Source organism: Sinocyclocheilus rhinocerous, unplaced genomic scaffold (assembly GCF_001515625.1).
Source record: "Sinocyclocheilus rhinocerous isolate Xijiao unplaced genomic scaffold, SAMN03320098_v1.1 scaffold1599, whole genome shotgun sequence".
Taxonomy (NCBI): Eukaryota; Metazoa; Chordata; class Actinopteri; order Cypriniformes; family Cyprinidae; genus Sinocyclocheilus; species Sinocyclocheilus rhinocerous.
This window is the reverse complement of record NW_015662191.1, coordinates 192,847-208,322: the sequence shown is the minus strand read 5'-3', so window position 1 is coordinate 208,322 and position 15,476 is coordinate 192,847. Positions and strand designations below refer to the sequence as shown.

At 38.2% G+C, this 15,476-nt stretch overlaps 1 long non-coding RNA gene and 1 pseudogene across 1 annotated transcript; both read right to left on the bottom strand.

Annotated features, from left to right (window-relative positions):
* Positions 1-1,503: 1,503 nt before the first annotated feature.
* Positions 1,504-6,410, bottom strand: LOC107727990 (proline-rich transmembrane protein 4-like; annotated as a pseudogene).
* A 276-nt stretch (positions 6,411-6,686) lies between these two features.
* Positions 6,687-15,468, bottom strand: LOC107727991 (uncharacterized). The gene is made up of 3 exons (XR_001638416.1): positions 15,398-15,468; positions 7,618-7,779; positions 6,687-7,526 (listed from the first exon to the last, which is right to left on the bottom strand). It is a non-coding gene; the product is annotated as an uncharacterized LOC107727991 (long non-coding RNA).
* Positions 15,469-15,476: the final 8 nt, after the last annotated feature.

The window sequence follows — 15,476 nt, the reverse complement described above, 5'->3', positions numbered from 1 at the left end:
AATCTCTATATACAACATCCTGTTTATTTGCAAATATAAAATTAATTTTAAAACCGTTCCTTGCCATTGTAAAAATGAAAGGGAGAGGAACAAAACTTTTCAACTAAACAACAAGAAAATGTACAAAGCATAGAATCATGTTCCTTTCATGTCACACTTAAATGGTGCACATTAACATTTCTCAGGATGTGTACCTGTTTTATTGTCCTACAGACAGATATGCCTGGAAAAATCTAGTGTATCTTTAGTCCTTATTCTGCCAGGATCAGTATATGTTTGCAGTAGGAAAGATTGTCATTCACAGTAAATGCATTAAATGTAATCAGAATACATCATTATTTACAAACAAAAATATAGTATATACATAATCTGTTTAAGTTATACTCACAGCTTTTTATAATTTATTGCTCACATAAGAGTTCTTCTGTATCGAATAAAGTAGTTATGAGTTGAGCATCCAGCTGTGTTGAAATTTTGACTAAACCGCTGAATATACCAACCACCAAATTCTGATCTGCTTTGCTGACAAGTCATTTATATCAAAATTATTTTACTAAACATAACTCCAGTTGTGAGAATAGTATGTTTTAGGTATGCTGCATTGCAGGAATAAACTGGAAGTACAAAGCATGAGCCAGAAAGTCAACATGTTCTGGCACATCCAGTATAATTTCTATTCAAATGCAGTGCAACAGGGGGAAAAAACACTGTCCAGACACAGCTCTCACAATGCATGCTAAGGTAGCACTTAGGTTGCTCTATGGGACAAGGCACTGCACCAGAATAAACATAAAAATATGCACACTACTGCAAAGTACAGCCACAAAACTTAAATATAACATGTGACAACAGGAGACTACTAACTTTTTGCCAAAGTATTTTACGTAGAGCAACTACACCAACAGAAATTACGTTAATTCACATCTAGAGGTTATTTTGCCTAAAATAGTGATCCCACCACTAAAACGACAAGTTTACAGATCAAATAACACACATTTTGTACGAAAACATTAATAATAGCGAATACAAGCTGCAGATTTCTGCCTCTGGTATGCTTTGCCCCATAGACTTCTATAGTATGTGCATTACTGTAAACAAGACTTTTAAAGGAAAAACTTATATTTCCAGTGCTTACTGCACTTAACATTTCAGTCCATTTAATAAAATCTGATGAAGCCACTTAACAGTATGTTCCTCCTCCCCTTTAAGTGCCATTATACAGCAATTAAACTGCAAGTCAGGATTAAATGTATAATCTCTACTTTTTAGAGAATGTGAATGCATTGTAATCTGGAGTTGCTGTGCGTCATAACATGTTCAAAGGTCAATAATGTCACTGCTGATACTGGCTGAGTCATCATTTCGAGCGACTTTCAAGTAACTTTGCCCCCCTCTGGTATTTGATAGTGAACTGTCAAGGTCAGGGGTTAGAAACGGCCTTGTGTTTTCTGCACTGGGCACGAGGTCACGGCTTGTGCTTGTGGAAGGGTGCATTATTAAATGTATAATCTCTACTTTTTGGAGAATGTGAATGTGTTATAATCTGGAGTTGCTGTGAGTCATAACATGTTCAAAGGTCAATAATGTCACTGCTGACACTGGCTGAGTCATCATTTCGAGTGACTTTCAGGTAACTTTGCCCCCCTCTGGTATTTGATTACAAACTTTCAAGGTCAGGGGTTAGAAACGGCCTTGTGTTTTCTGCGCTGGGCACAAGGGCATGACTTGTGCTTGGGGAAGGGTGCAGTGAGACCGGGCAGGACAAAGAGGAAGGCACTTGTGCCTCAGAGACCCAACGGAAGCCCTGATGAGTGGGTGTAGGGGGGGCTGTGACTTGTCGGCTGGGCACAGCACTAGGAATGGAGCGATCCAGACCTGCGGAGGACTCTGTGAGCAATGTGTGTTCATCACTGCTCAATGACAGCGTGATTTGGGGGTCACTATTCCGTCGCATCCACAGGTCCGGAGATGGAGGAGGTGATGGCGGTCGCAGTGGCTGGAACAAACTTTCACCCCTTAATTGTCTGCCCCTGATAGCTCCTGTCCTGCCCAGTTATTAGGCAACTTTCCGGCCACTGCACCACTATTTGACCCTGCAATCCCATTGCTTTCAGATTTCCTTTGTTGCCTTACCTTGAGGCTCTGCACAATCTTCGCCCAGCAAGTATGTCTGCTGGTAGAGTCTGATGATTGGGAGGGTGAGGCCAAGCTTTCTGTGGCAGCTCCTTCCTGTCTTGGTGCTCCTCCATTGGGTCTCCAGAAGACCCAGGAAGACATCAGAAGCAGGCAGAAAGCCCAGGCAAGCTCCAACAGTCGTACCCAGAACTGACAGAGCCACCATGCCCAACGAAAGCGCCTCCAGTCTCCTAGAAGTCCATACAGCCACAAGCAGGCATAAATGTGCAACAGACAGCACAGCGCCCCAAGAAGAGCGCACACTGCCAGTACCCGTGCTAAAACCCGCACCTTTCCTTCACCCGTACCCTTATTCCCTGCCCGAGCTGCTTGTGTGTGAGAGAAGCGTGGCAGTGCCAAGAAAAGGTAGCCTAAACACAGTACAAGGCCTGCAGTCAGCATGAGGCTCTGGAGGACAATGGGAACAGCAGGCGAAAGCGCAGGGGAAAGTAAGTCTGCAGCAAGTAGGAGAGTGCATTGGAAAACAGCTAACACTCCTAAAAGAGGGGGACGCTGAAGTGTTGGTGGAAGCCAGGTTACACCTGTCTCTTTTAGTACCAGTATCACTAATGCAGCCTGTGCCAGAATTAACAGCGGTAACGGCAGAGTGTATAAAGCTATTACGACAGGAGGTGGCAGGAGGAGCCGAGTCCCATATGGGTCGAGCAAGAAGTGGCCTGCTCTAACTGCACCTGCAACTAGCAAGAGACTATTGGTGAGTATCAGTTCACCACGGTGAGGGCAGTTCAAGCTGGGAGATAATGCTAAACCGAGGGCTGAGCCAGCAGTCAGCAGAAGGAAAAGTGCAGCAGAACCAAATACATGCAGCTCCCATGCAAATGAAAGTGTGCGTTTTAAGTCTGCCCACACTAAAAAGCTCCCATTTGTTGTGCCATATTTATCATCGTTGTATTGATCTTTGGAAAAAACACAGGGACCCACACCAGAAGCACAGGGGTCCTTGGGTAGGGCATAGGTTGGAGAGGCAGGGTTTGACTTCAGAGATGGGACTATTCCCTGTGAGACTGACTGGTCCTTCTCTGTAAATCTTCCATCATTTTCTGAGAATAGAAAATGTCCATGTCCAGTCGGGTGAGGGGAGGCAGTCCTTAGAAAAGTGGGTATGTCTGTGAAAAGCAAAAGAGAGAAAGGAAATATTATTGAGATAATTGTGTAAAATGCATAACATAAACCAAGCACATAGGCTTTCCTTAGCAGAAACAATAGTGCAGTGTGCTAGCAACGCCAGTGTCATGGGTTTGATTCCTATTGTATACCTTGAATGCAATGTAAGTCGCTTTGGATAAAAACGCCTGTCAAATGAATAAATGTAAACATAAACTACATACAACAATGCAATCATTTTCAGACCATTTTTTATAAAACAATATACAATACATAGTTCTGAATCAAAATTCCTAAATTGCCGTCTTACACAGATTTGAGCATTGTTTTGCGATTAGTAAAATTTGTTTGTTGATGTAACAATTTTGACAAAATAAATCTGACATCTGATTAATGTGAATTGGACAACTGAATGCTCATATACATTTAAAGGAATTTTGTCATTATTCACTCAACCTCATGTTGTTTTAACCCTGTTAAACTCCTGTTGAATACAGAAGAATATGGGTAACCAAACAGTTGCTGTCCCCACTGACAACCCTCTCTTCTGTCCCGTGTGGAATTTTTTTCTTTTTCAATAAGCCATTTTACTCACTAGGTCACAATACCAGACACACACATTCCCACCTACAGACAGACACCTATCCTGCATGTATTTGGATTGTGGGGGGAAACCAAAGGAAACAGGAAGAACATGCCGACCAATTTAGAAAATGTGTTCAGTAAAATTATCCATAAGCCAGTAACATTAACAGACAACATATTAACAAGTATCACTCATCTCCCAAACTTTTGTTCATAGCACAGAGTTAGATAAGGTAGCACTGCCATCGCACACTGGACAGTTAATTGGTACTGTATATAGTAGGTTATATGCAATTTTAATGAAGTATTAATGAACTTACAATGCAGACACTGAATGCAGATATATGTAAAATGTTGTTTTATGCTTAGATGCTTAGATAAAACAAGTACACTTGCAGTATGAAAAACTATTCAAATAACAGTTTACTGAGAGTAATCTTCAAAGTGTACATTCGTAAACTAAAAAAATCGATTAGAAATATTCACTTGGTAAACTAACAATACTGTATATAAGTTAACTTAAAGTACAGTTACAAAATTATAAAAATATATAGATGTAAAATTTACTGCTGTTACACTTAAAGCAGTTTTTTTCTCAAGCCAATTTACTCTCAAGAAACATTAAAATAGAACACATACTAGTATGTATACTACTAGTGCGCTAATATTAGTATACTTGCTACTTAAATTAAAATATACTTGAACTTTACTTAAGTTAAATTAATAAATATTCCACCACAAAGCTGACATGTACGTTTATAAAACTGCAGTGCCACCTCAAAGAAGTGGGGGAAAAAAGTGTTTAATAACCAGGTATACTGAATACTTAATAATACTTTTCTTAAGTATATCTTGATCAAAAGATACAAGTATAGGCCAAGTATACTTTCTGTATAGTTGTCAGAATAAGCCAGGTATACTTATAAGTATAATTTTAAGTATGTCTTAAGTATGATAAGTACATAAATTATCTGATCACAAGTGTAAACAGAGCCACAATCAAATCAAAAATGTTATATTTTGTTACAAATGTTACGAAAGAACAAGATTCAAATTAACCATTTTTTTTTCTTTATTCAGACAAAGCATACCTTTAGTGTTCTTTATATCGGTCACTGTTCCTTTCGTTCCTGGCTCTTTTGACTGGTCATTGGGTATTTTTGCTGATTTTGTTGAGTGTGAAGTGCTTTTTGGTTGTGAATAGTTGGAAGTAATGATGTCCACTCCCAGTGATGGTGCCTCTAGTTGTAGATTGGTTGTGCTTGTGCTAAGAGAGGTGGCTTCAGTATGTGACTGTAAAGTGGTAAACTGCCTTGGCTGAATTTTAGCTGGAGTGGTTATCCCAAACCTACCTGATAAACAAAAGAAAATTTGAGGAATGGTGCAGTAACATCAAAATCAAAGTTTATTTTTATTTTTACAGTTTTTCTCTAGTTTTCACGACATAAGTCACGACAGAACTATTATAATTACTGTATGAGTTTACAACTAGAGAAAAAAAATATGTTAAATAAAAATCTTTTTAATTACAATTTTACCAGAATAAAGTAGTAAAATAATATAGTGAACTATTTCGCTATTGTTGCTCGAGAAACAAGTGATTGAGTAAAAGAGTAGAATCTCAAAGGTGCCATTTTTAATTTCACTTATTTAGGTGAATGCAGCATTACTACATCTATACTCTACCTATTTCCAGTTCAGTCCTGTTGGCGTCCAGTTGGCTAATCCTACTGGAAGTGGATACAGGCTTTTCAATAGGTGGTGAAGTTGTAGAACCCTTCCCGAGTGAAGGGTTGATTGTTGGATTTGTTTGTACTGTGGCCAAACTAGCCAGCACACTATAAGCAGTCTGAACTTGAGGTCTGTACTGGGTATGCTTTTTATCAAGAGATGATATTGCCTCTGTTGATGATCCAACGAAGCCCATTTCTCTGGGTATTAACGTATCACCTGACCCAACTGTTGACAAGTCTTTCTCTTCGAATTCAGCAACTGGTTCTTCTGTCATTGACTCTGTCTCATCAGCAGTCTCCTTTTCTTTTCCAGCAGCATCTTGTGGTATTCTGGCATTTTGGGAAGGACCTCTTTTGACTCTGTTTTTGGGTGATAATAAAAATATACCTCTTGACCCAGTTATGTCAGTATGTGATGTTTTTTCTGACAGTGTGTCCTCAGTATTTCTGCTTTCTGTCCATTCGTTTGAATCTCCACTTGATTTAATGACACTTTTCTGATAGAAGCCATGGAGAAACGGTCTCACAGTTTCTAACGCAGCATTGGCTGCCAATCTGTGATCAGTTTTTCTGACAAGGATGTAAGTGTGAGAAAACAGGCTGTGATTTGAATGAGTGGTTGGAGAAGAAAGAAAGTTTCCATGGACATGATTTGTGATTGGCTTAATTAGAGGCATTAGAAGAAAGAGTTGGAGTAGAGGCACCATAGTGACAGTCTGTCTTATAGTGAAACTGCCTATGGCTGTGGTTGCTTGTTGAAATCATATGCTCAACTGTTCCTTCTCATTTCTTCTCCTGCAGAGAGAAACAAATACATTCAATTAAAATTAGGCATGTATATTTTTATACATGCACCTGAGCTTTTTAATTACTTGTGCAGGTATTGTTAAATAAAAATCTTTTTAATTACAATTTTACCAGAATAAAGTAGTAAAATAATATAGTGAACTATTTCGCTATTGTTGCTCGAGAAACAAGTGATTGAGTAAAAGAGTAGAATCTCAAAGGTGCCATTTTTAATTTCACTTATTTAGGTGAATGCAGCATTACTACATCTATACTCTACCTATTTCCAGTTCAGTCCTGTTGGCGTCCAGTTGGCTAATCCTACTGGAAGTGGATACAGGCTTTTCAATAGGTGGTGAAGTTGTAGAACCCTTCCCGAGTGAAGGGTTGATTGTTGGATTTGTTTGTACTGTGGCCAAACTAGCCAGCACACTATAAGCAGTCTGAACTTGAGGTCTGTACTGGGTATGCTTTTTATCAAGAGATGATATTGCCTCTGTTGATGATCCAACGAAGCCCATTTCTCTGGGTATTAACGTATCACCTGACCCAACTGTTGACAAGTCTTTCTCTTCGAATTCAGCAACTGGTTCTTCTGTCATTGACTCTGTCTCATCAGCAGTCTCCTTTTCTTTTCCAGCAGCATCTTGTGGTATTCTGGCATTTTGGGAAGGACCTCTTTTGACTCTGTTTTTGGGTGATAATAAAAATATACCTCTTGACCCAGTTATGTCAGTATGTGATGTTTTTTCTGACAGTGTGTCCTCAGTATTTCTGCTTTCTGTCCATTCGTTTGAATCTCCACTTGATTTAATGACACTTTTCTGATAGAAGCCATGGAGAAACGGTCTCACAGTTTCTAACGCAGCATTGGCTGCCAATCTGTGATCAGTTTTTCTGACAAGGATGTAAGTGTGAGAAAACAGGCTGTGATTTGAATGAGTGGTTGGAGAAGAAAGAAAGTTTCCATGGACATGATTTGTGATTGGCTTAATTAGAGGCATTAGAAGAAAGAGTTGGAGTAGAGGCACCATAGTGACAGTCTGTCTTATAGTGAAACTGCCTATGGCTGTGGTTGCTTGTTGAAATCATATGCTCAACTGTTCCTTCTCATTTCTTCTCCTGCAGAGAGAAACAAATACATTCAATTAAAATTAGGCATGTATATTTTTATACATGCACCTGAGCTTTTTAATTACTTGTGCAGGTATACCTGATGGATGGATGGATGGATGGATGGATGGATGGATTTTGCTGTTGCATTGCATTTTATCAATTAGTTGTTACAGCTTCAGTTCTCTACAAAGTATCCAAAGTATATTTTTCCCGAGATCAACCTAGTGTAAAACAAGATGTCATTTTTCTCCTCACCCACCTAAGGTCAGAAGGAAACATGAAAGTCACAAATTACATTCAGCAAGCACCATCTTTACCTATTTTAATTGCATACTATCATATGCTACCCATGAGCAGACTATGAATTACTCCAAAACTCAGATGAGATGGAGATTAAGTATTTTAAAGAAATAATAAAGTTTAATCAATCTGGTGTCTACCATTGAAATTCATCCGTGCCTCTCGGTTACTAAAGGCAGGTGAAGTTGATGTACTGTGGTGCAGAGGCCTTGCATCACCGGACTTGATAGGTCTTGCGCAAAAGGTCAGCCAGACATGTTAAATATTACAGTAGTAATGTACTTGTAAGTGTATGTTGGGTTTTACCTATTGCCTATGTCACGTGCTTAATTTTGTAAAGTTCTGAAGTTCCGTTCAGGAGTTACAGGATTTTAAAGTGCACTGGGTCTCTCAAATACAAAATGTAACATTTTTTGATGATCATTGACCTGCCTTCAGCAGGGAATCGGGAATTGGCTGCTGAATATCCCCAACTTACTATAAGGCTGGCTAGCAGTCCATTCATACCTAGATTCATATGCTCTGAACAGGGGCGCATTAATGCACGAGCTTCAAGGGGCTGACGCCCAGGGGCCTACACTGGAAAGGGGGCCCACTGGCTGCAGGGAAATTATATTTTTTGAATAATTATTTATATGGGAGTTTGCAGCAGTGACAACAGAGCTCTGTAAACAAACTCACACACTCATTTTTAGCGATGCCCTGGTTGTAGTAGCCTATATAGTGAATGGCTCAGTTTAGGTTCCCCCCACACAGTTTGTATAGTTGGTATGTTCCATGTGTTCCTTCGATATACTGTAAGCGGAATGTACAGTGCATTCGCTAGTAAATAACCGCAGCACGCGAGTATCTTAATGTCAACACGCAGATTAACAGAAACACAACACTGCTGTGTGAACAACAATATTTAATGTATCTGCATTACTGTAAGGGTAGGTTTAGGGTTGGGGTAGGTGTAGACTTTAATAAAACACAATCTAATAGGTAGAAAAAAATATTTATTGTTGGTTTCCGGTAGCTGTATCCCTTCTAGCCACAACCGTGAATATAACACATAATTACTGTATTTGCATTACTGTAAGGGTAGGTTTAGGGTTGGGGTAGGTGTAGACATTAATAAACCATAATTTGACAGGTAGCATTTTTCGTTGTCGAATTGTACTACCCGCTGTTTTAATGGGAGGTAGCAAAATCTGACAGGGTAGCACATATCGACAGAACACCGGACAATGTTCTGTAACGTCATACAGTGAAAGTTCAGTATCTTGCTTGGATGTAATCTGTGTGTCATCTGTGTTCCATAAATATTGTAAATTTTAAATCCGGGTCTCAAAGTCTCCATTTTAAATCTGGGGATGGAAAAATAGGAATTTGATCATTCAACTTTATACGGCTGTGATTTAACTAATTAAACGTGAGCATGTAATGTTTCAAAATAAAAACAGTTAGCAATCACCAAATAACCCACAGTTTTGCTCTACTGATGATGAATAATTCATATTTTGTGTGATTTATGGTGTTTAAATCATACCTGTAAACTCACATTTCAGCCAGGAAAGTTTTGATGGCATTTTCCTTTCATATTACCTCTGTATAATGCCAGTAATAACATAGTGTTTACTTTATGTAACGGCTATATAATTCTGCTGTTCCACAAGCGCCACCTTTTTGCAAAGAGTGAATTTGCATATTCGCTTATATTCACATTTTACACAGAACAGTGTTGTGAATGTTAACTGACATATTAACAAGACAAAAAAATATTTGACAAATTATTGTTAGGAAGCTTTAAAAAAGAAAAAAATAGGTTTTCTGGGGTCGGGGGGGCCTACTGTAATGCTGTAGCCCAGGGGCCTTTGGCTATCCTAAAGGGGTCATATGATGCGATTTCAATTTTTCCTTCCTCTTTGGAGTGTTACAAGCTCTTGGTGCATAAAGAAGATCTATTTGCAACTGATGATTCAAACGCGAGTTTTGAGCAGTGTAGAGTTGCGCATGTTGTTTGTCGTTTGTCCGATCACATTAGCTCACTTTTCAGACCGATGAGCTTTGTAAAAATCGACGCGTTTCAGAAAGGCGGGGCATAGAGGAGAAACAATAATGTACAGTATGTGGAAAATAATGTGTTTTTTTAACCTTAGCCCGCATAAACACATTTCACCAAATACACAAAATAATGTTCTTTTTAGCAACATCATATGACCCCTTTAATGCGCCCCAGCTCTCAAATATGAGTGGAATTGGGGGGCACCCCTGGACTGTCTCACTCCTTTCCTTCAGAGAACCAAGGTTACACTGGGTAACCAGACATTTTCTTTTGGTTAAGTCACTTGACACATACCACTCTATAGGAGGGGCTTCCTTTCCTGCACACTTGTATGCCAATGCTATAGCTTTGATGATCCAATGTGAAAATCTCTGCTTAGAGACACACAAATAACTCCCGACACCGTCTGAAATCTCAAATTCTGTCCAAGTAAATGTGCAAAACACATAAAGGGCAGAGGGCATGTAGCCTCTGATGTTACTGGGATAAAAAGCAAAATAACATTTAACATGTATGATCTTTTATACATTTGACATCATTTGTATACATTTTATCAGTTCATGAATTATCTGGGAATTGAACCCAGGTAGCCAAAAGAGTAAACATAAGTTGGTGTCAAATATAAATTCCGCATTCAGTCACAGAGTGACTTCTAAGCCATTCTGAGCCACACCTTGCAATGAACTCAGTGAAAGGGGAGTGGGTCGACAATATATGGAGCTCTCCTACGTGCCTGGCTGATACTAAAGTGGGCAAGAGAGCTGTCTTATATAAGATTCTCAAATCTACTTCCAGCAATCTGCAGATATTGTTAATAGATACATTTTAAAGACAGAAAAGGCCTTGCCCTGCTGAAGAAGTTCCTGTCGAAATGTGCACTATTGGACATTATACTATACTTAAGACTTATATTGGATCTTTATACTGTGCTTCTTGCACCATGAAACAAATGTATTCCACTTCATTTTGTACACAGTAACGGAAGTTGTAGCGCTCTGAATAGTGTCGCTGACTTTCTGCAGCAGAATTACACACCCATTCAAAAGTAAGGTTTTTAATGTTGTTTTTTTAAAGAGGCCTCTTATGCTCATCAAGGTTACATTTATTTGATCAAAAATGCAAAACAAGTAATATTGTCAAATATTATTACAATTTAAAATAATGGCTTTCTATTTTAATATATTTTAATGTATAATTTTTTCCCGATACTCCACCCCCCCCCCCCTTCCCACTTCGCTTCCTGTCTGCACTCCACTGTTGTATTATAATAAAGGCAAAAGACAAAAATTTAATCTTTTCCTCTTCACAAAATAAACATGAATTAAGGCATGAATAAAGGCATCAGAAGAATGAAAGCATCAGAAGGCATGTTGACAGAAACAGTACAGCATAATGAAACAAACTGTTTTATCACTGTTTTTAATGTTAAACGTATAAAGAATAAACGGTTGGATGCCACAGACTTTTTTGCAGAGCGGAATTTTTACAATAATTAACTTTATTCACGCAATATACCACATTCTAAAAATATTCCCCGTCGTAGCGCCAACAATGTTTGTGATTTTGACCTTTATGCTCAAAATACTATGCCATTAATCTCATAATGCTACGATTTTATTCTTAAAATATTAAGACTTTTCGGCGCCGATAACCTTGTGGGCAGTGCGTCGACACACAGTGCCATTGCGCTCCCGAGTTCGAATCCCAGCTTGAGGACCTTTCCCGATCCCGGCCCCTCTCTCTCCCACTTCGCTTTCTGTCAACACGGATCTTTCCTATCAAAATAAAGTGAAAAACGGCAAAAAAATAAAAAAATAATAATAATAAAATAAAATTTAATATATATATATTAAGACTTCAATCTCATATTGCTATAACTTAATTCTCATAATTTTGACTTTAATGTCAAAATATTATGACTTTAATCTCGCAATCTTAGATTTATCTTTATCTTTTTTTTTCTTTTTTTTTTACGTGCCACTAAAACGCAGTTGTACCATAGGTACAGCCATCTCTCTAGACCCAAACTTTATGTATAATACCTAAGTTTGGTCATGAGGTCTTGTTGAGTTGTTCCATTTTGAGCCACTCATGCAAATGGCTTCATCCGTTACTGGATTCTGAAACTATTTTAAATTTTAGTGAACTAGAAAGACATTGTTAGCGTACTGTTTTCAAAAATTTCATCAGATAATCTAAAATGTATTTCATTTGTTTAAAAAAAGAGCATATATTATTCTATCAAGATGAAGTGGAAATCCTTTTAAGGGTCTAATTTTGTCATTTTCAAGTCTGTAATTTTTAAGAGCTGTTATAACATGTTTTATCATCAAGAGCATAACAGGCCAACAAAAATTAAAAAAAATTAAAAAGTTTTATCAGGAAAATGAGTATGTCCGTCTGCCTCTGCTGTTCCTGGAAAAATCTGATTTGATCTTTTCCTTCAGGCAGTTTCTGTTTGTTCAACATGTGTCAATGTGTTTTAACATGTACAGTTGCTGTGTTATCAGGAAATGAATTTTCCCTTGAAAAAGTGTGTGTGTGTGTGTGAGAGAGAGAGAGAGAGAACAGGATTTTTACATTTACCATTTACAAATTGCTTCTGGCCCTTTGCTGATTTTTTCACACATTAATTTTAATAATATTATTGCTCACACTTTATTCAAGAGGTATCCAGGAGAGATGTGTTATTAATTGGACAGTCAATGGCTTTCTTGTTACATGACAAAAACAGCTGACATCTATGCGAAACTCCTTCAAAAAAAAGTCTAACACAGTGAAAGAATAAGCCTACACACAATATCTAAAGGAAAAATTGAATATTCTGTCATCATGGACCAGCTTGGGATGCTGGTGCTGTTATGTTGGTCCACAGCATGGGATGCTGGCATGCTAGATGACCAGCATATGTCGTCTTTTGGATGCTGGTATAATCCCAGCAACACCCAACAAACGGTGTGTCTACAAAAGTTGCTGAAGTCTGTTTGAAGTCACCATTAAGGTGATTAATGTGGTGATTAATGTACACATTAGATGGGCACTTGATCCTTGACTTTAAAAATACTACCAGCCACAAGTGCATGGTGTCAATATTGTCTACAACATGATGCTCCTGACTGCAATGACATGTGCTTTATTCTTTTTACTTAGTTTACTATGTTTGGGGATTAGGCTGTCGGCTGGATTTTGACACGTCAAACATGTTTGAAACATATTAATCTTAGAAGAGATGTATTGAAATCATTGCATGCAATAAATGCATTATTTTGGTCTGCATGAAAAAATATATATAAACTATATATACTATATAACTATATATACTGTATATAATATATATATGTCATTGACCTAATTAGAAATGTGAAAATACATTGTAAGATTAATACATGGTGCTCAAACACGTTTAAAAACAGAGCGGTTGCATCAAGAAAGTTTCCAGTTGAAAGCGACGTCTATTAGTGCAGCTGGCCTCTTTATTTCCCTCTCATGCATGCTCAGATTCCATACAGTCAGACATTTCCGTACATTTCTGTGAATGTTTCCAGGCCCAGACAGAGGCCCATTTGTATGCAGTAAGATCAGAACTGTGTCCCGTTTAACCATTTAACTGTGTGTATGTGTGCGTATGTGTGCGTGTCTGACTGAGGTCAGAACTAATTAAAAGTATTGCAGCATTCCTGTCAGTTTAGAGACATGTGTATGGATTGAATTATTTGTTTGAATTTTCTACATAAGGGTATGCAGCAGCCGCTTTACATAAACAATTGAAACTCCAAGGAATGTCTCATTCATAATTCCTGACCAGCCATATGCAACGCAAATGAAATGAAACTGCACATATGCACGCATTTGGCTTACATTTGACTAAAGACATACTTCTACTGTTCTCAAACATGCCAGGATTATTAAGGGGTGAACAATGTTCCAGCTTGAATTCAATGTGTGGTCACAGTTGTGTGTATGGCTTTAAATGTGGCTCATACAGTCAGAATCTGACTCACTTGATCAACCAAAACAACACTGTTCTCTCATAGGGTTAGCTAGTCTGTGACGTCATTATGTCTATGCAGGTATGACACAAGGTCAGTGGATCCTACACTGTCTCTCATCTCTTATTCTTCTCTGGCAAAAACCTGGTGAAATTCATTCTCTCCATCTTCTTCATAAAAACAAATGTGAGTAAAAGCCGACATTAAATCTGTTCATTATATAAATGCATGTCTCTTCATAAGACTTGGATTAAACTGCTTGATTCACATGGATTTATTTTTTTTATCTCATTACAAGTTTTGGGTGAATAAATTTTTAACAGCGGAACAAATCTCTCATTTCATTAAAATTATCTTCACTTTGTGTTCCTTAGATGAACGAACGTCTTACAGTTTTGCAATGAATGAGGGTGAGTAACTGAAGACCGAATTTTCATTTTAGATGAACTAACCCAAACGAATGAGAATGTTTTCATTTGTCTCATTTCACAGCAGGCTCTTTTTTTTAATTATTCCCAACATGATGCCAGTTTAGCAATAATAGTTTTGCCATATGCCAGTTATAATAATAAGTTTTATATACAGATAATAGATTATAGCAAGCACAATTACCATGCTGAAGCAGACTGTTGCAACTGTGGTTGCACTGGTTCATGGTTCACTTTCTTCTGCCTTGGGATCTGACTCAGACTCAAACACATATAGGCTCTGGCCACATACAGTGCTGGCCATCTCCAGCAACAAAACACGTCAGGCATGGCATTGAGGAGAGCGTGGATAAGGCACGATGAAGTTCGCCAATCACAGCATTGGGCATTTACTTGCATTTTTGAAAAAGGTAACGCCCCGTGAGTGCAAACTTTATAAGCTAACCTCTAGAAATATACAGTAGGCCTAGGTAAAGAACTGAAAATGCATTTCATGACCCCTTTAAAATTTAGAATTTTGAAATATATTTGTAATTCTTGTGATCTGCTCATATTCAAAGTGAAACAACGTGAAACCTATTTCTACGTGATCTTACCGCTTAAATGACGATCATTTGTCTAACCTAAAAACGGGTAATTTAGTCGCACCACATATAGCACATATCAGGTTACCTGACAAAATATTAGATGGAGTAGACCCGTGCAGCATCATTCGTGTCTTAAGGCATAGGCCCTATATATGATGGACATCTTTAGAATGGAGTATGACTCTTTATGGAAAAAGCCTCTGCCGTCCAGGGTTGCGCTATAGACGTGCTGCAGTCGCTTCCCATTTTCTGTAGGCTACTAACGTTATGTGTATACGTCCTTTAGCGCAACGCTTTCCCCAGCGCAACGACATTAAAATAAACCGTAACATCTCTAATTAAGCATTTTCATCGGAACATTTACGCTTCATGAGAGACGTCAAGTCGAAAGAGTTTACTGCGCAAGCAGCTGTCATGGTCATGAACCATCTTATTACAGTCGCGCTCGCAGTAGCTACACACGTAGGCTATTTTCATTCATATTTAACAATGTGTTCTCAGAGAGGAGTAAATTAAACATTCGTACCTGTGAGACTGTAGCTGTTGCAGTTCAGTCGTTAGCGTCGTTCATTCATTTGTCTTTTGAATTACCTTCAGCAATTCTG